General features: G+C 33.9%; 1 long non-coding RNA gene across 1 annotated transcript in view; it reads right to left on the bottom strand.

Moving 5' to 3' along the window:
• LOC127699000 (uncharacterized) overlaps positions 1-16,102 on the bottom strand; it is a 58,789-nt gene extending 42,687 nt beyond the window's left edge. The window contains exons 1-2 of the long non-coding RNA XR_007980984.1: positions 15,918-16,102; positions 9,971-10,122 (exon numbers count right to left, since the gene is read on the bottom strand). This is a non-coding gene — a long non-coding RNA (uncharacterized LOC127699000). The remainder of the gene's footprint in view (positions 1-9,970; positions 10,123-15,917) is intronic.
• Between the last annotated feature and the right edge of the window lie 6,214 nt (positions 16,103-22,316).

Below are 22,316 nucleotides of genomic sequence, written 5' to 3'. Positions count from 1 at the left end.
AATAAAATGCTCTGCTGGGCGCAGCTTGATACGACCGCAGAGGTCGAACCCTGAACAGTTGGGGCAAGTATGGACACAACATTCAAACTTGATACAGCACTGAATTTGGATTGTGATTAAATATTTGACACAGCATAAGTTTCTGACACAGAATGAATGTGGTCTAAGAACTTAAAAAATTTTAATTTACCTATTCAAACCATATCATTATTATTTGCTTTTATATATTAATCAGAAATAACCAATTTAAAATGGAAAATTTTAAAGAAAAAAAAAGGAAAAAAAAAAGCCCTCCCCCAAATTTTTTGAACCCCCTTATGATTCATCACCCCCAAACTCAATTCTAGCCTTCCCTTTGTGGTATGGTACCTTGCAGTACAATTTCAGAGAGATCCATACACGTGAACACAAGTTATTGTCTGGAAAATAGACAATAACTTGTGTTCCCTTTGTGATATGGAACCTTGTAGTACAATTTCATAAAGATCCTGGTTCCATACACTTACACACAAGTTATTGTCCTGAAACTAGAAAAATGCTTGTTTTTTGCCCCTTTTTTGCCCCTAATTCCTAAAATTTTGAGGCAATTACACCCAAACTCAATTCCAGCTTTCCCTTTGTGATATGGCACCTTGTAGTACAATTTCAGAAAGATCCATACACTTACACACTAGTTATTATCATGAAACTAGAAAAATGCTTGTTTTTTGCCCCTTTTTTGGCCCCTAATTCCTAAAATTTTGAGGCAATTACCCCCAAAATCAATCCAAGCATTCCCTTTGTGATATGGAACCTTGTGGTACAATGTCAGAGAGTTCCATACACTAACACACAAGTTATGTCTGGAAGTTACAAAAATGCTTATTTTTGGCCCCTTTTTTCCTTAACTGTTGGTACCATAGCCCCCAAAATCAATCCCAACCTTCCTTTTGTGGTATTGAACCTTATGGTAAAATTTCATAGAGATCCATTCTCTTAAACTAAAGTTAGAGAGTGAAAACCAATGTGTCTTCGGACACAGACGCCAATGTCATACCAACATACGATCGCAAAATTTTTTTGCGGTCGTATAAAAAATAAGTTTTTGGACAAAATTCATATTTTTTCCTTATAAAACCTTCTACAGTCCCTCTTTGCATTATTGTACATTAGCTTGTACTAGGATGGATGTTCAGATCATATCTTCTAGAACATTGTCTTTTGAATTTGAAAACCAAAGACATGTAGTATTAAAGTATGGCCTATCACTTTGCACAGAAACAATAAACTGTTATAACTTCATTGTTCCATCCATTATTTTCAGTTCAATTTTTCCCAAACCTTCCAAGATTTTATCTGAATGATGTCAAAAGGCATTTGTAAACTCCTCAATACATAATTGTTAAGAAGCATTTCATGTATAAATATTAATTTTCTACCTTATCAGCTTTTAATTTTTGAATCTTTTAAAAAAAAAAATTCTTTAATTTAATGCTTGGTGGAGTATAATTTGTCCAATTTTTTAGACGCTGCTGCATCATTCTCATAGACAGATGTAAACAAAATAAATCTTCGTCAATGTTTCAAGAACTGCTAGGTTAAAATGCTCAATGACTTCCAATACATTTGTAAGAGTTGTCTCTCATACCCCAGGCCTACCCCCTTGAATTAAAAAGTGCCATGAACTGCCTTTGCAACATTCCTACTATGTGTATATAACTTAAACTTACAAATATTATAAATTCAGAAATTTTTGAGATGTATTTATTAGTGCCAAATTTGGGACAGAATAGGTTTGCAAGCTTGCCTTTAAATTTTTATAGCATTATTTATATCCAGCATTTACTGTTTTTCAATCACAATAATAAAGGAACCAAAAATATCTGAATTTTCAGTAGGCCAAATAAATTCTTAAATCAGGTAAGATAAAATGCTTCGCTGGGGCGCAGCTTGATATGACCGCAGAGGTCGAACCCTGAACAGTTGGGGCAAGTATGGACACAACATTCAAGCTTGATACAGCACTGAATTTGGATTGTAATTAAATATTTGACACAGCATAGGTTTCTGACACAGAATGAAAGTGGTCTAAGAACTTAAAAATTTTTAATTTACCTATTCAAACCATATCATTATTATTTGCTTTTATATATAAATCAGAAATAACCAATTTAAAATGGAAAATTCTAAAGAAAAAAAAGGAAAAAAAAATCCCTCCCCAAATTTTTTGAACCCCCTTATGATTCACCACCCCCAAACTCAATCCCAGCCTTCCCTTTGTGGTATGGTACCTTGCAGTACAATTTCAGAGAGATCCATACACTTGAACACAAGTTTTTGTCTGGAAACTAGAAAAATGCTTGTTTTTTGGCCCCAAATTCCTAAACGTTTAGGGCAATTACCCCCAAACTCAAACCCAGCTTTCCCTTTGTGATATGGAACCTTGCAGTGCAATTTCATAAAGATCCATACACTTACACACAAGTTATTGTCCTGAAACTAGAAAAATGCTTGTTTTTTTGCCCGTTTATGGCCCCTAATTCCTAAAATTTTGAGGGAATTACCCCCAAAATCAACCGCAGCCTTCACTTTGTGGTATGGTACCTTGCAGTACAATTTCAGAGACATCCATACACTTGAACACAAATTATTGTCTGGAAACTAGTAAAATGCTTATTTTTGGCCCCTTCTTCCTAAGCTTTTTGGTCAATTACCCCCAAACTCTATTCCAGCTTTCCCTTTGTGATATGGAACCTTGTAGTACAATTTCATAAAGATCCATACTCTTACACACAAGTTATTGTCATGAAACTAGAAAAATGCTTGTTTTTTGCCCCTTTTTGGCCCCTAATTCCTAAAATTTGGAGGCAATTACCCCCAAAATCAATCCCAGATTCCCTTTGTGATATGGAACCTTGTGGTAGAATGTCAGAGAGATCCATACACTAACACACAAGTTATTGTCATGAAACTAGAAAAATGCTTGTTTTTTGCCCCTTTTTGGCCCCTAATTCCTAAAATTTGGAGGCAATTACCCCCAAAATCAATCCCTGCATTCCCTTTGTGATATGGAACCTTGTGGTACAATGTCAGAGAGATCCATACACTTACACACAAGTTATGTCTGGAAGTTACAAAAATGCTTATTTTTGGCCCCTTTTTGGCCCCTAATTCCTTAACTGTTGGTACCATAACCCCCAAAATCAATCCCCACCTTCCTTTTGTGGTATTGAACCTTATGGTAAAATTTCATAGAGATCCATTCTCAAAAACTAAAGTTAGAGAGTGAAAACCAATGTGTCTTCGGACACAGACGCCAATGTCATACCAACATACGATCGCAAAATTTTTTTGCGGTCGTATAAAAAATAAGTTTTTGGACAAAATTCATATTTTTTCCTTATAAAACCTTCTACAGTCCCTCTTTGCATTATTGTTGTATGCTTCAGTGAAAGTAGTATGGCCCAATAATAACTATAGTCAAGCTTATAAGGAAAATTAGTAACATTCAGCATGGGACTATTACCCTTGGGACAAATTAACATACCAATATTGGTATAATATAAGTTAGCAGATGCTAATTTTAAAGTATCCCTAAAAAAAAACACAGTCTGTCACTATCTAAGAACGTTGTTTGTACTAATGTAAGTTATCTGTTGGCATTAGCTTGTACTAGGATGGATGTTCAGATCATATCTTCTAGAACATTGTCTTTTGAATTTGAAAACCAAAGACATGTAGTATTAAAGTATGGCCTATCACTTTGCACAGAAACAATAAACTGTTATAACTTCATTGTTCCATCCATTATTTTCAGTTCAATTTTTCCCAAACCTTCCAAGATTTTATCTGAATGATGTCAAAAGGCATTTGTAAACTCCTCAATACATAATTGTTAAGAAGCATTTCATGTATAAATATTAATTTTCTACCTTATCAGCTTTTAATTTTTGAATCTTTTAAAAAAAAAAAATCTTTAATTTAATGCTTGGTGGAGTATAATTTGTCCAATTTTTTAGACGCTGCTGCATCATTCTCATAGACAGATGTAAACAAAATAAATCTTCGTCAATGTTTCAAGAACTGCTAGGTTAAAATGCTCAATGACTTCCAATACATTTGTAAGAGTTGTCTCTCATACCCCAGGCCTACCCCCTTGAATTAAAAAGTGCCATGAACTGCCTTTGCAACATTCCTACTATGTGTATATAACTTAAACTTACAAATATTATAAATTCAGAAATTTTTGAGATGTATTTATTAGTGCCAAATTTGGGACAGAATAGGTTTGCAAGCTTGCCTTTAAATTTTTATAGCATTATTTATATCCAGCATTTACTGTTTTTCAATCACAATAATAAAGGAACCAAAAATATCTGAATTTTCAGTAGGCCAAATAAATTCTTAAATCAGGTAAGATAAAATGCTTCGCTGGGGCGCAGCTTGATATGACCGCAGAGGTCGAACCCTGAACAGTTGGGGCAAGTATGGACACAACATTCAAGCTTGATACAGCACTGAATTTGGATTGTAATTAAATATTTGACACAGCATAGGTTTCTGACACAGAATGAAAGTGGTCTAAGAACTTAAAAATTTTTAATTTACCTATTCAAACCATATCATTATTATTTGCTTTTATATATAAATCAGAAATAACCAATTTAAAATGGAAAATTCTAAAGAAAAAAAAGGAAAAAAAAATCCCTCCCCAAATTTTTTGAACCCCCTTATGATTCACCACCCCCAAACTCAATCCCAGCCTTCCCTTTGTGGTATGGTACCTTGCAGTACAATTTCAGAGAGATCCATACACTTGAACACAAGTTTTTGTCTGGAAACTAGAAAAATGCTTGTTTTTTGGCCCCAAATTCCTAAACGTTTAGGGCAATTACCCCCAAACTCAAACCCAGCTTTCCCTTTGTGATATGGAACCTTGCAGTGCAATTTCATAAAGATCCATACACTTACACACAAGTTATTGTCCTGAAACTAGAAAAATGCTTGTTTTTTTGCCCGTTTATGGCCCCTAATTCCTAAAATTTTGAGGGAATTACCCCCAAAATCAACCGCAGCCTTCACTTTGTGGTATGGTACCTTGCAGTACAATTTCAGAGACATCCATACACTTGAACACAAATTATTGTCTGGAAACTAGTAAAATGCTTATTTTTGGCCCCTTCTTCCTAAGCTTTTTGGTCAATTACCCCCAAACTCTATTCCAGCTTTCCCTTTGTGATATGGAACCTTGTAGTACAATTTCATAAAGATCCATACTCTTACACACAAGTTATTGTCATGAAACTAGAAAAATGCTTGTTTTTTGCCCCTTTTTGGCCCCTAATTCCTAAAATTTGGAGGCAATTACCCCCAAAATCAATCCCAGATTCCCTTTGTGATATGGAACCTTGTGGTAGAATGTCAGAGAGATCCATACACTAACACACAAGTTATTGTCATGAAACTAGAAAAATGCTTGTTTTTTGCCCCTTTTTGGCCCCTAATTCCTAAAATTTGGAGGCAATTACCCCCAAAATCAATCCCTGCATTCCCTTTGTGATATGGAACCTTGTGGTACAATGTCAGAGAGATCCATACACTTACACACAAGTTATGTCTGGAAGTTACAAAAATGCTTATTTTTGGCCCCTTTTTGGCCCCTAATTCCTTAACTGTTGGTACCATAACCCCCAAAATCAATCCCCACCTTCCTTTTGTGGTATTGAACCTTATGGTAAAATTTCATAGAGATCCATTCTCTTAAACTAAAGTTAGAGAGTGAAAACCAATGTGTCTTCGGACACAGACGCCAATGTCATACCAACATACGATCGCAAAATTTTTTTGCGGTCGTATAAAAAATAAGTTTTTGGACAAAATTCATATTTTTTCCTTATAAAACCTTCTACAGTCCCTCTTTGCATTATTGTTGTATGCTTCAGTGAAAGTAGTATGGCCCAATAATAACTATAGTCAAGCTTATAAGGAAAATTAGTAACATTCAGCATGGGACTATTACCCTTGGGACAAATTAACATACCAATATTGGTATAATATAAGTTAGCAGATGCTAATTTTAAAGTATCCCTAAAAAAAAACACAGTCTGTCACTATCTAAGAACGTTGTTTGTACTAATGTAAGTTATCTGTTGGCATTAGCTTGTACTAGGATGGATGTTCAGATCATATCTTCTAGAACATTGTCTTTTGAATTTGAAAACCAAAGACATGTAGTATTAAAGTATGGCCTATCACTTTGCACAGAAACAATAAACTGTTATAACTTCATTGTTCCATCCATTATTTTCAGTTCAATTTTTCCCAAACCTTCCAAGATTTTATCTGAATGATGTCAAAAGGCATTTGTAAACTCCTCAATACATAATTGTTAAGAAGCATTTCATGTATAAATATTAATTTTCTACCTTATCAGCTTTTAATTTTTGAATCTTTTAAAAAAAAAAAATCTTTAATTTAATGCTTGGTGGAGTATAATTTGTCCAATTTTTTAGACGCTGCTGCATCATTCTCATAGACAGATGTAAACAAAATAAATCTTCGTCAATGTTTCAAGAACTGCTAGGTTAAAATGCTCAATGACTTCCAATACATTTGTAAGAGTTGTCTCTCATACCCCAGGCCTACCCCCTTGAATTAAAAAGTGCCATGAACTGCCTTTGCAACATTCCTACTATGTGTATATAACTTAAACTTACAAATATTATAAATTCAGAAATTTTTGAGATGTATTTATTAGTGCCAAATTTGGGACAGAATAGGTTTGCAAGCTTGCCTTTAAATTTTTATAGCATTATTTATATCCAGCATTTACTGTTTTTCAATCACAATAATAAAGGAACCAAAAATATCTGAATTTTCAGTAGGCCAAATAAATTCTTAAATCAGGTAAGATAAAATGCTTCGCTGGGGCGCAGCTTGATATGACCGCAGAGGTCGAACCCTGAACAGTTGGGGCAAGTATGGACACAACATTCAAGCTTGATACAGCACTGAATTTGGATTGTAATTAAATATTTGACACAGCATAGGTTTCTGACACAGAATGAAAGTGGTCTAAGAACTTAAAAATTTTTAATTTACCTATTCAAACCATATCATTATTATTTGCTTTTATATATAAATCAGAAATAACCAATTTAAAATGGAAAATTCTAAAGAAAAAAAAGGAAAAAAAAATCCCTCCCCAAATTTTTTGAACCCCCTTATGATTCACCACCCCCAAACTCAATCCCAGCCTTCCCTTTGTGGTATGGTACCTTGCAGTACAATTTCAGAGAGATCCATACACTTGAACACAAGTTTTTGTCTGGAAACTAGAAAAATGCTTGTTTTTTGGCCCCAAATTCCTAAACGTTTAGGGCAATTACCCCCAAACTCAAACCCAGCTTTCCCTTTGTGATATGGAACCTTGCAGTGCAATTTCATAAAGATCCATACACTTACACACAAGTTATTGTCCTGAAACTAGAAAAATGCTTGTTTTTTTGCCCGTTTATGGCCCCTAATTCCTAAAATTTTGAGGGAATTACCCCCAAAATCAACCGCAGCCTTCACTTTGTGGTATGGTACCTTGCAGTACAATTTCAGAGACATCCATACACTTGAACACAAATTATTGTCTGGAAACTAGTAAAATGCTTATTTTTGGCCCCTTCTTCCTAAGCTTTTTGGTCAATTACCCCCAAACTCTATTCCAGCTTTCCCTTTGTGATATGGAACCTTGTAGTACAATTTCATAAAGATCCATACTCTTACACACAAGTTATTGTCATGAAACTAGAAAAATGCTTGTTTTTTGCCCCTTTTTGGCCCCTAATTCCTAAAATTTGGAGGCAATTACCCCCAAAATCAATCCCAGATTCCCTTTGTGATATGGAACCTTGTGGTAGAATGTCAGAGAGATCCATACACTAACACACAAGTTATTGTCATGAAACTAGAAAAATGCTTGTTTTTTGCCCCTTTTTGGCCCCTAATTCCTAAAATTTGGAGGCAATTACCCCCAAAATCAATCCCTGCATTCCCTTTGTGATATGGAACCTTGTGGTACAATGTCAGAGAGATCCATACACTTACACACAAGTTATGTCTGGAAGTTACAAAAATGCTTATTTTTGGCCCCTTTTTGGCCCCTAATTCCTTAACTGTTGGTATCATAACCCCCAAAATCAATCCCCACCTTCCTTTTGTGGTATTGAACCTTATGGTAAAATTTCATTGAGATCCATTCACTTAAACTAAAGTTAGAGTGCGAAAACTAATGTGTCTTCGGACGACGACGACGACGCCAACGTCATACCAATATACGACCACAAAAATCTTTTTGCGGTCGTATAAAAAATAATGGTAACTTTAAATTCAGATAAAAGAAGAGAGTTCCAATGTCTGCCGCGTTGCACATATTTTATCTATCCAAGGTATAAGGGCAATAAATTGAATAACTAAAAAAAACACTTTTTTTTTTGTTCTTTAAAATTGTTCATAAATATCATAGAGAAATGAATGCTTCAGAGCATATTAAATGTGATTTCCGATATAATTAATATTTCCAAGGGCATAACTTGTTTAAAATATTTTATCAGCACTTCTTTTCGAAAGTGTTAAAGACATTGCTGATATAAACCTATGATACAAGTTTCATAAATTTCTGGCAAGAATTGTACACATGAGAGCGCAAATGATGTAATTTTTCATATAATCAATATTTCCAAGGTGCATAACTCATTAAAAAGTTAACACAGATTTTCGAACTCATCCAAGAAATTGATGATATAAACCTATAATATAAATTTCATAAAATTCTGGCAAATTGTACACGAGAGCACTCACAAGGCAATTTTCCATATGATTAATATTTTCAAGGGGCATAACTCTTTTAAAAATCTGCCAAGAATTGTACATATGAGAGCGCCAACAAGACTGGACGGACAGAAGGACAGACGGATGAACGACCAGACTATGTCCCACCGCAACGCGTTGCTCGGGAGACAAAAATAACAGAATGCATAAATGTCAAGCATCTGGATTGCTGCATAAAATCAAAAAGTCAGCTAGAGATGAATATGAGGGATGTATAAATACCCTGCCACGTCCGGTCTGTTTTTTTGTTTGATTGTTCTGCTTTGCATTGTTCTGATGAGTTAAGCTTTTTTCAACTGATTTTTATAGTTTGTTCTTATGTTGTCCTGTTTCACCACTGTCCCAGGTTAGGGGAAGGGTTGAGAGCTCACAAACATGTTTAACCCTGCCACATTCTTTATGTACCTGTCCCAAGTCAGGAGCCTGTAGTTCAGTGGTTGCCGTTGGTCATATTTGTTTTTCATAAATTGTTTAGTTATAAATTTGGCCAATAGTTTTCTCAATTGAATTATTTCATATTTTTTATGTCGTGGCCTTTTAGAGCTGACTATACGGTAGTTTGAACTTTGGTGGATCATTGGCAATCATACCTCATCTCCTTATTTTTATATATATGTTGTTTCTTACAAATGAAAATTTCTTTGTTATATATGTTGATTTCTAAATCTACATGACAAGTGGACAAAGTTGTGGTTCTCCTTAAACTGATCTAATCACAAACTAATACATGAAAAGTAAGCAAAAGTTTCAATGTCAATAGACCAAATAATCTCCATGGAAATAAGAGATGCAAATGCTATACAACTGCATACCAAATACTATTGACCTACCACTAACAGTTCCCTTTAAAGTGACCCAATCACAAACAAATACATGTAAACCCATGACAGAGGGGGTGGGAATAAATATCTCAATGGAAATGAGATGTGCTAATGCTAATACAACTGTATACAAAATATCATTGACCTACCACTAGTGGTTCCTCTTAAACTTACCTAATCACAAACTAATACATTGTTGACGCTGCCAGTGACACCACTGCCTGAACCAGCATGCCTAAGTCTCACATTTTTTACAAATGAATATTTGTTTCAATACTGATAATACAAACCTTTAACTGCTTTCATGCTTCAGATTTTGTTCCTCTTGTTCTCTCTGTTGAAGTAAAGCTTTAGTCATTGTTTTCTGCCTATTTAATTCCATTAAGTTCTGAGCTTTTTTATCTTGCCTTTCCATGTCTCTCAATACACCTTCTCGCATTACCTATTCAAATATCAATAAACGTTCATTTTAGATTTCTACAAAAAAAATCTTTAGTATATACCAGAAGTTTAATTTGGTTCTTAGTGTTTTGTGCAGTTTGTTGCAGTCTCCAATATTCAGTGGTAATTAATTATATTTTGATTGTTTGTTTGATTGTTGATGTTTAACACCACTAACAGCACTACCGGCTATATCATACATGTATATATATAAAATTGCGGTTTTCTTTTTATCCAACGCAATCATAGGTTTGAACGTTGTTTTCAATTTAGACTGGTTTAAATTTTTTTTTGTTTGGGCTTGTATTAGATTTGCCTTCGGGTTTATATGATCCGTTCATCCTATTACGACTCTTCAAAATACAAAAGTCTATCCTAAATTGAGGTAAATTATATGGCCTTCCAAATACCGTTTCAATTCCTAACATCACTGAAGAGACATTAATTGTCGAAATCTGGATATGGTGTACTAATTTTTGCACCTTTTTGTTTGCGGTATACCATCTTTTCCGCAAGTTTATTGTTTTCTGTTTGGTATTAAATTAATAGTTAAGATCCATTTTGTTACATCTGGTGATCCGTTTACTTGGCAATCGCCAATGGCAGTCAGCAGAGTTTAAGAACATCCGTTGTTCGACCTGCTGGTCAACTGATGTATATATATATATAACAAATAGCTTTCTTCGGTGTCAATATATATATATATATATATATTGAAATATTTGTCTTTATGAATTGAAGATGAGTAGATGATCATTCCTGTATACTTAAAAATACTTCATATATTGTAATCAGTCGGACTTGTTTAATACCTACAAGAAGGTAACACCTCCTGAAACAAAAGCTGATTTTTTCAGCTATAGTTAGAGGAGGGGATAAGGCGTCTGAGCAAAGCTAGGCGGTGTTACAGTAGAAATGAGAAGTCAAAAGTACAGGTTCCAGCCCTGGTCGGGGAGGAAGTAAAGAATCAGATCTACTCTTACATTGTTAGGTTGATTTTCTAGGCACTTTATATATATATATTTTGTTAAAATATACTTTATCACTTTTTTGGTCTTTTGGAAAATGTTGTTTGTGCTGTATTTAGACCCTCCTACCAAGAAATTTGTTTTGCATGCACACGTATAAAAATTGCAGTTTGCCCAACAATGTTAGATCTGTAAATTTGCCTTCGCAAATTTTTTGTTCTTCCCTCGCTGGGATTTGACTCATGCTACTGAGATATCGTGGCACCAAATCGCCTAGCACTATGCCCGGCGCGCTAGACCACTCGACCACCTAGGCTCTACATATAATAAAGCTTTCGGTGGCCGGGTGTTATCTTTCCTCGTCAGTTTTAATCTAGCGTCGTAACACAGTACATGATATATAAGGCATGAAGAGGGAATTGTTACAGATCAGCTGAATTATCTATTGTAAAGGATCCTACAAATAAATGTAAGATGCAGTCACAGAAATAATTATATTATAAGTACGTCTGAACCAGTGACGACTCTACAACAGATTTTATCCATCGGATCACCAGCAGTAAATTTCCCACGCAAATTTTTTGTTCTTCCCTCACCGGGATTCGAACTCATGCTACTGAGATATCGTGGCACCAAATCGCCTTGCACTATGCCAGACGCGCTACACCACTCGACCACCTAGGCTCTAAAAAGAAATTGTGGGGGGCAATTTAGTGTTACGACGCTTGATTAAAACTGACGAGGAAAGGAAACACCCGACCACCGAAAGCTGGAAATGAAAAAAAAAATGGCCTCCAACAATTTTTTTTAACCCCCTCCCCCCCTTTTCCAAAAGAAAATAAATGTGGATAGTGTCCACATGTGGACACATATGATGCCCCCGCTTGCATATCATATAGTGTTATATCGGGACATTACTGAAGAATGGTAAAAGTGACGCTACCCAAATTTGAACTTGATCGGAGTTTTGTGGTAATAAGCATTGTGTATAAGTTTTATAACATTTGGTTGAGACAAACTAAAGTTAGAGAACGGAAACGAAAAATTCAACAATTTTTATGTTTATAAAGGGACATAACTCAAGAATGGTAAAAGTGTCGCCACCAAATTTCGTACTTAATCTGTATTATGTAGTAATAAGCATTGTGTATAAGTTTCATAACATTTGGTTGAGGCAAACTAAAGTTAGAAAAACAGAAACAAAACATTTGTACTTGATCTTAGTTTTGTGGTAATAAATATTGTGTACAGGTTTCATAATGTTTGGTTGGGGCAAACTTAAGTTACAGAATGGAAACTGAAAATTTTGCAATCTTTCAATTTATAAAGGGGCATAACTCAATAATGGTTAAAGTGACACTACCCAAATTCAACTTGATCTGTGTTTTATCAGTGGAAGTCAAAATTAAACATTGCATTGTTTAAAGCATTGATTGTAGTTGATTCAATTATAATCATGGACAAAGGAAGATAACTCCAATTTTAAAAATTACCCAGTACTTGATATTTAGAAGAAAATAAATTTCCATTTATAAAGGGGCATAACTCTAGAACGGTTAAAGTGACGCCACCAAAATTCAAACTTGATCTGTGTTTTGTGATAATAAGCATTGTGTATAAGTTTCATAACATTTGGTTGAGGCAAACTTAAGTTAGAGAACGGAAACTAAAAATTTTGCAATTTTTCCATTTATAAAGGGGCATAACTCAAGAACGATTAAAGTGACGCCACCAAAATTCAAACTTGATCTGTGTTTTGTGGTAATAAGCATTGTGTATAAGTTTCATAACATTTGGTAGAGGCAAACTTAAGTTACAGAACAGAAACTAAAAATTTGGCAATTTTTCCATTTATAAAGGGGCATAACTCTAGAACGGTTAACGTGACAGCACCAAAATTCAAACTTGATCTGTGTTTTGTGGTAATAAGCATTGTGTATAAGTTTCATAACATTTGGTTGAGGCAAACTCAAGTTAGAGAACGGAAACCAATTTTGGGACGTACGTACGTACAGACGGACACGGGTAAAACTTAATGCCCCCACCGCTATGGCAGGGGCATACAAATTTTTTCCCTCAAAATATGGTCATAAGCTCAATTCAAATTTCCAATGGAGTTTGCAACCATAATTACCAATTTAAATACATCATAAAAGTCTTAAATAGATAATTTAAAAGCAGTGTAAGGGAGGTAATCCAACATTGTACAATTTTGTTTTTGGATTCCCTCCCTTACACTGCTTTTAATTTTCAAATTGTCCATTAACCAGGAAACCCTTGTTTTTTCCCCCTAATTCCTAAACGGTTTGAGCCATAACCCCCCAAAGCCAATCCTAATCATCCCTTTGTGGTATGGAAACTTGTGGTATAATTTCAGAGAGATCCATACACTTAAACACAAGTTATTGTCTGGAATTTACAAAAATGCTTATTTTTGGCCCCTAATTCATTAACTGTTGGTACCATAACCCCCAAAATCAATCCCAACCTTCCTTATGTGGTATTGAACCTTATGGTATAATTTCATAGAGATCCATTCACTTAAACTAAAGTTATTGTGCGAAAACTAATGTGGCTTCGGAGGACGACTATGATGCCAACGTCATACCAATATACGACCGCAAATATTTTTTGCGGTCGTATAAAAATGAAATAAATTTTTGTTTTTTTTTGTACTTGTATTAGATACTATAGATAGAATAGTCTCCTGTTAGTCCGCTTCCATGTTGAGCAAATGGTAATGTGAATATTTCTATTTGGATAACAGTAAATTTCTCTTCAAGGTAAGCGTTTAAAATATGTTGATTTTTTATGAAAAATTAGAGACAACTATTTGGATTTAAACAACTTAACCTTCAAGTGGTTGTAAATTACAGGATAAAAAAAATATATGTACATTATCGGAAATATAAAATTAATTTGTACTTGCTTTTCATCCTGTTTCTAAAGCTCATAAAAATAAATTTTATATTTTCCGACAATGTACATATATTGTATATATATATATATATATTTAATTGTCACCCATTCTAGGAGTTATCCCTCATGTGATCCCAATCAGTAATGTATAGCTCTAATTCTATACCTTACTCAAAAGTCAATAAGTAATTACCATTGCTGTTTAAAACAATGGCTTAAAACTATGCTATTTGTAATGGAATTTAGTGAAAAACTATTACACCAAGGTTTTCAATATCACAAACTTGTCAAAACATTTACTAAATGAAATCATCGGTACAAGGACATCATTTGTAAATATAAATCAAAGTGCAGACATCTTATACGTTCAGGTATTTCACATCCCATCTTTTATGGTAATATTCTATACAAAGTACAAAAATGTCGTCATTCACCTCAAAAGCTAACCAAACCTTTTAACAGACTTATTCAGAAGGGATATAGTTACGATACTGTTCTCAGGTCATTAAAGATGGCATTTTTTGGAATCGATATTGATTCATTCATAGGGTCTTTGCATTGGAAATAAACACATGTATTCTAAAACCAGTTGTTGGCATGATACAGGTTATGTTCTTTTCATATATTTTATGATGGTATGATACTAAAACCCTAACCGGAGGGATTGTGCTTGATTTTTCATATGTTGAAGACAATCTTTCAATCAGTTTAATTGAGGTCTGGAGCTAGCATGTCAGTAACTGCTAGTAGTCCTTATATATATTGATTCATTCATAGGGTCTTCACATTGGAAATAAACACATGTATTCTAAAACCAGTTGTTGGCATGATACAGGTTATGTTCTTTTCATATATTTTATGATGGTATGATACTAAAACCCTAACCGGAGGGATTGTGCTTGATTTTTCATATGTTGAAGACAATCTTTCAATCAGTTTAATTGAGGTCTGGAGCTAGCATGTCAGTAACTGCTAGTAGTCCTTTGTTAATTTATGTTGATTATTGTCATTTTGCTTAGTTTCTTCTGCTACCTTTTCTAACATCGGACTCAGACTTCTTTTAAACTGAATATTACTGTGCATATTGCTGTGTGTTTGTTTATTCCACATTGACTAGAGGTATAGGGGTAGAGTTGAGATCTCACAAATCATGTTTAACCCCGCCGTATTTTAGCGCCTGTCCCAAGTCAGGAACCTCTGGCCTTTGTTAGTCTTGTATGTTTTTTTAATTTTGTTCATTTATATGTTTCAGAGTTTAGTGTGACACTGAACTAGTAAAAATTATTGTTGAGGGGCCAGCTGAAGCCTGCCTCTGGGTGTGGGATTTTCTTGCTGTGTTGAAGATCCATTGGTGGCCTTGGGCTGTTTTCTGCTCTTTGGTCGGGTTGTTGTCTCTTTGACCCATTCCCTGTTTCCATTCTCAATTTTATTTAGAGAGAGATATAATCAACTTGAACTGTTGTGATGGTCTAACTGTTTTTCAGGTAGCATTTGTTCATAATACCTGTGTGGTCTTAATGGTTTTTTGTTTTATTATTTCGGGTTTATTATGTAATTATATATTCAAGACGTAACATTTTTTTAAATTAGCTGAAGTCAAATGTTTCAGTAACAGCCTTTTTCAAGGAATGTCACCATAAAAATTACATCTTCACTTTTGTTATTATTTATTAGACTGTTAAAAAAGGAACACAAGTGATGCAAGTTGTGAATTTTAATGTTCATGTTCATTGGAGTTGAGCACAATGAATTAATTTGTAATAATAATAATAATAATAATTCTTTATTTTAAGAGAGTAAACAAAGTTTGTTAAAATTGAAGTTTTGCATGAACCATTTTCATTCCAATTTGTACTGTATTATATAAACATGATACCATCATTTACATTATGTACAAATTCTTGATTACCATTTGGTCATTTTTCTGTTTATAATGCACAAAAGAAATTATTCCTACAGTTGCAGCTATAGATGTTGCTAATGTTACTTTTGCAGCTGTAGACATGGCCTAGCTTCCTTCACCTGTTACACAACCACATTCTACAGCTTTTTTCAAAGGCACTTTTCAAAGAGGAAGTAAACAAAGGGGAACAATTATTTAGTAAAAATAATTTATCAATTAAGACAGGTAGAGTTACCTCCCATTGTGCAATATATTTTTGTCTTAGTTGTCTTTCTTTATCCACACATACTTATGTGAAGATTACAATACTATTCTCATCTAGGACTTAATCATAATATCTTTTGGTCCCAGTAAAAAATCATGGAGTGAAATAAAAGACAATGTTGTTTTTGTGTACTCAATTTAATGTTTTCTATTTGCTTTCATTCATGTTGAGTGTGAACAAAAATGTTTCATCTTTTATAAGATATATGACCCATCATATATCAAACCATGAAACTCAAAGTGGGAGGATATCATGTTTACTGGAAGTAGTACTAGCCCATATATATAAATGGTGAAAACAGAAAAACAGACAGTTGAAAATAGTAGATTGTACAGGTCTGCTGGAGTCTGGAGGCCTAAAATTGGGTTATTTGTGTTAATAATAACATATTGTTTATAATAAATTATAAGTGTTATGTAACCTCAATGTTACATATTATTTTTCCTTTTTGTAGCTTAGGTTGTGTGTGTGTGTGTGGGGGTTCTAATCATTTGATTACAACTTTTTTCAGAAGAGAAGGAAGTTTTACAAATAGCTGGTTTTCATTTAAAATTAGGAAAAATGATTATTCAACATTTATCATGCTTTATTTATTTTGCTAAATTGACAAAATGTTATATACTGTTATGTAAAGTTTTATATGCTTGCTTTTGTAAGGTATGCTAGAGAAAGAGATCAAGGCCATATGTCACATGTCAGACAGATATGTACCGTACTCCTTTCATACAATGCCATATACCAAATATGTTTAACTGCCATGAATAATAGCTAAGGCATGTTCTTGTTGATAAAGTTTCACAATGACAAACAACCTCCATACATAATTTGTTTATCCTAGGTGAAAGAGGGAACAAAATAAGGTTTTTGCAAATTGTAAATACCACTAACAGTGAAGTAAATAATATCTGTTGGCCTCTCATAACCTTTGTCAACCACCCTGTAGATCATGTTTTTCAAGAAAAACAAGAAACTGCAAGGAGACTTTATAAAGACCACATCTGTATTGATAAAAATAACTTTTAGTGATTTTATATTTCTATATACAAATTAATTGCTTATATATACAGAGAATTGGTGTGATCCAGTGACATATACAGCTAGTAGAGAAAAAGAGGATTTTATTTTCAAAGCAACATTTCAAACCAATTTTGCACCAAACTCCTTAAGCCTGCCCTCTTCATCACATGCTATAAAGAGGGAAATGATAATATTAAATGGTAATTTTGCTTATACCTGTACAATATAGTTTAATATTTTTCATTATTTCAATATACCAGAATGATTTCTTGTGCATCACATCCTTGAAGAGGAGGAAGACATTCAAAACATAAAAGAATTCAATTTCATAGTGTTTGCAGGGAGGTAATTTTTACCACTAGGTTATCCACTGCTAATAATTTTAACTTATGTATTTAATTTTATAATTTTTTTGATTTTTTTTTCTCATCTTTGTTTAATATTTAATTAAAACAAGAGTGCACATGCTGAAATGTCTCGCCTGCTTTACTGGCCATTGATTTTATGTTGATAGTCCTAAATATAAAGGTATCACATTAATTTAACATGATCAAAGAAAATGAGGTCAAGTTCAGATAAACCAAGCCAGAAATACATGTACACCTTAAAATCATTCCATACACCAAATATAGTTGACCTATTGCTTATAGTATCTAAGAAACAAACTTAACCAGAAAAACTTAACATTGACCAATGAACCATGAAAATGAGGTCAAGGTCAGATGATAACTGCTAGACAGACATATACACCTTACAATCATTCCATACACCAAATATAGTAGCCTTATATTGCTTATAGTATAAGATATGGACTAGACCACGAAAAATTAACCTTGTTCACTGATCCATGAAATGAGGTCGAGGTCAAGTGAAAACTGTCTGACAAGCACGAGGACCTTGCTAGCTATGCACATACCAAATGTAGTAATCTTATTACTCATAATAAGAGAGAAATTAAGAATACTAAAAATCTTAACTTTTTTTCAAGTAGTCACTGAACCATGAAAATGAGGTCAAGGACAATGGACATGTGACAGAGGGAAACTTCATATCATAAAGCATCTATATACAAAGTATGATGCATCCGGGTCTTCTAGCTTCTGAAATATTAAGCTTTTAAGAAGTTTGTTAACGCAGCCTTTGCAGCTGCCAGATCACTATCCCTTATAATGTCTCGCTTTTTGCGACAAAAGTCGCAGGATCGACAAAAATCATGTTTTGTTTATTCATAAATAAATGTACTGCTCTTATCAGGGCACCACGATAGGAATAATATATATGTTTATGAATAATATATATGTTTATGAATAATATATATGTACAAACAAGTCTAAATTGAAAACAACGTTCAAACCTATGATTGCGTTGGATAAAAACCGCAATTTTTATACGTGTGCATGCAAAACAAATTTCTTGATAGAGGGGTCTAAATACAGCACAAACAACGTTCTCAAAAAGACCAAAAAAGTGAAAAAGTATATTTTAACAAAATATATATATATAAAGTGCCTAGAAAATCAACCTAACAATGTAAGAGTAGATCTGATTCTTTACTTCCTCCCCGACCAGGGCTGGAACCTGTACTTTTGACTTCTCATTTCTACTGTAACACCGCCTAGCTTTGCTCAGACGCCTTATCCCCTCCTCTAACTATAGCTGAAAAAATCAGCTTTTGTTTCAGGAGGTGTTACCTTCTTGTAGGTATTAAACAAGTCCGACTGATTACAATATATGAAGTATTTTTAAGTATACAGGAATGATCATCTACTCATCTTCAATTCATAAAGACAAATATTTCAATATATATATATATATATTGACACCGAAGAAAGCTATTTGTTATATATATATATATACATCAGTTGTTCAAATGCGTTTTGTTAAAATATATTTTTTCACATTTTTTGGTCTTTTTGGAAATGTTGTTTGTGCTGTATTTAGACCCCTCTACTAAGAAATTTGAGGAAAATTATATGGCCTTCCAAATACTGTTTCAATCCCTAACATCACCAAAGAGACATTAATTGTCGAAATCCGGATATGGTGTACTAATTTTTGCACCTCATGTTTTGCGGTATACCATCTTTTACGCAAGTTTATTGTTTTCTGTTTGGTAATAAATTAAATAATAAGATCCATTTTGTTACATCTTGTGATCCGTTTATTTGGCAATCGCCAATGGCAGTCAGCAAGGTTTAAGAACATCAGTTGTTCGACCTGCTAGTCAAATGCGTTTTGTTAAAATATACTTTTTCACATTTTTTGGTCTTTTTGGAAATGTTGTTTGTGCTGTATTTAGACCCCTCTACCAAGAAATTTGTTTTGCATGCACACGTATAAAAATTGCTGTTTTTATCCAATGCAATCATAGGTTTGAACGTTGTTTTCAATTTAGACTTGTTTATATATATATAAATTGACACAGAAGAAAGCTATTTGCTATATATATATATATATATATTGACACTGAAGAAGGCTATTTGTTGAGCCAAAATATTTGTCTATATGAATTCACAAGTTTTACATGCAGTTAACTTTCAATTTTCTTCCAAGCCAACTATGGGAATTATTGATGAATATTCCAGATGCCATTTGTAGGAGCTGTCTTAACCTTGTTAAATATTCAATGTTCATTTATAAATAAGTCTACTGCTCCAATCAGGGCAACATGATTGGAATATTATATATTGACACTAAAGAAGGCTATTTGTTGAGCCAAAAATATTTGTCTATATGAATTCACAATTTTTATATGCAGTTAACTTTCAATTTTCTTTGAAGCCAACTATGAAAATTATTTATAAATATTCCAGATGCCATTTGTAGGAGCTGTCTTAACCTTGTTGTAAGGTGTGAACTCTTCAGTTCATGGTTGCAGACATTCCACCAATTGTGGTACAATTCTTTAAAAAATAACCAAGAATCCATGATAATGATCCCTCATGAACTTACCAGCGCCTACAAGACAATGTCTACCTTACAATCATTATATCCAGCAAATATAGTTAACCAATAGCTTATGGTGTCAGACAAACAGCCCTTATCATGACAACTTAAAGCTGATCATGAAATGAGGTCAAGGTCACATGAATCCTATCTGAATGACTTGTATACCATGAAATGATCATATATGCCAAAAACAGTTGTCCTTTAACTAATGATAACTGAAAAAGATATTTTTTTCATGAAGTTACTCACTGAACCATGAAAATGAGGTAAAGGAGAATGGACATAACCCCTACAGAAACTTCAGACTATACTGTAAGGCATCTGTATACAAAAATTCGTAAGGGGTTCCGTGGAACCATGTGTCTCGCCTACGATTGCTGCTGTCAGTGTAAATGTGTAATGTTAATTTATCAGTAAAATACAGAATTAAAAAAAAATTAAAACTTTTTGTTTAGAAGCTTTTTTCTTGGTCTTGAGGATTAGCTTCTGTCCAAGTTTCATAACAATCCATGAAGGTTTACAAATTTATCATGTCAAAAAAATGTAATCCCAGACTGTCTGTTAAAGTGAACTGTAAAACAAGAGTGCACACGCTGAAATGTCTCGCCTTCTTTACTAATCATTGATATTATGTTGATAGTCCTAAATATAAAGCTTTACTACAACTATCACATACACTTAACATGATCCAAGAAAATGAGGTCAAGGTCATATAAACCAAACAAGAAAAACATGTACACCTTACAATCATTCAATACACTAAATATAGTTGACCTATTGTTTATAGTTTCTAAGATACAGACTTAACCAAGTAAACTAAACATTGACCAATGAACCAAGAAAATGAGGTCAAGGTCAGATGAACAATGCCAGGCAGACATGTACTACAGCTTGCAATCCTTCCATACAACAAATATAGTTGACCTATTGCTTATAGTATTAGAAAAACAGACCAAAACACAAAAACTTAACACTGAGCAATGAACCGTGAAAATGAGGTCAAGGTCAAATAAAACCTGCAAGACTGACAGGTACATCATAAAATATTTCCATACACCAAATATAGATGACCTATTGCTTATAGTATCTGAGATATGGACTTGACCACCAAAACTTAACCTTGTTCATTGATCCATGAAATGAGGTCGAGGTCAAGTGAAAACTGTGTGACGGGCATGAGGACCTTGCAAGGTACGCACATACCAAATATAGTTGAACTATTGCATATAGTATTAGAAAAAAAGACCAAAACTCAAAAACTTAACTTTGACCACTGAACCGTGAAAATGAGGTCAAGGTCAGATGACACCTGCCCGCTAGACATGTACACCTTACAATCATTCCATACACCAAATATAGTAGACCTATGGCATACTGTAATAAGAAAAATAGACTAAAACACAAAAACTTAACTATAACCACTGAACCATGAAAATGAGGTCAAGGTCAGATGACACCTGCCAGTTGGACATGTACACCTTACAGTCCTTCCATACACCGAATATACTAGACCTATTGCTTATAGTATCTGAGATATGGACTTGACCACCAAAACTTAACCTTGTTCACTGATCCATGAAATGAGGTCGAGGTCAAGTGAAAACTGTGTGACGGGCATGAGGACCTTGCAAGGTACGCACATACCAAATATAGTTGAACTATTGCATATAGTATTAGAAAAAAAGACCAAAACTCAAAAACTTAACTTTGACCACTGAACCATGAAAATGAGGTCAAGGTCAGATGACACCTGCCCGCTAGACATGTACACCTTACAATCATTCCATACACCAAATATAATAGACCTATGGCATACAGTATAAGAAAAACAGACTAAAACACAAAAACTTAACTATAACCACTGAACCATGAAAATGAGGTCAAGGTCAGATGACACCTGCCAGTTGGACATGTACACCTTACAGTCCTTCCATACACCGAATATACTAGACCTATTGCTTATAGTATCTGAGATATGGACTTGACCACCAAAGCTTAACCTTGTTCACTGATCCATGAAATGAGGTCGAGGTCAAGTGAAAACTGTCTGACGGGCATGAGGACCTTGCAAGGTACGCACATACCAAATATAGTTATCCTATTACTTATAATAAGAGAGAATCTAACATTACAAAAAATCTTAACTTTTTTTTCAAGTAGTCACTGAACCATGA

Source organism: Mytilus californianus, unplaced genomic scaffold (genome assembly GCF_021869535.1).
Source record: "Mytilus californianus isolate M0D057914Y unplaced genomic scaffold, xbMytCali1.0.p SCAF_4, whole genome shotgun sequence".
NCBI classification, from domain to species: domain Eukaryota; kingdom Metazoa; phylum Mollusca; class Bivalvia; order Mytilida; family Mytilidae; genus Mytilus; species Mytilus californianus.
Note: the sequence above shows the minus strand (reverse complement) of the source record. Positions and strands in the feature narration are given on the sequence as shown.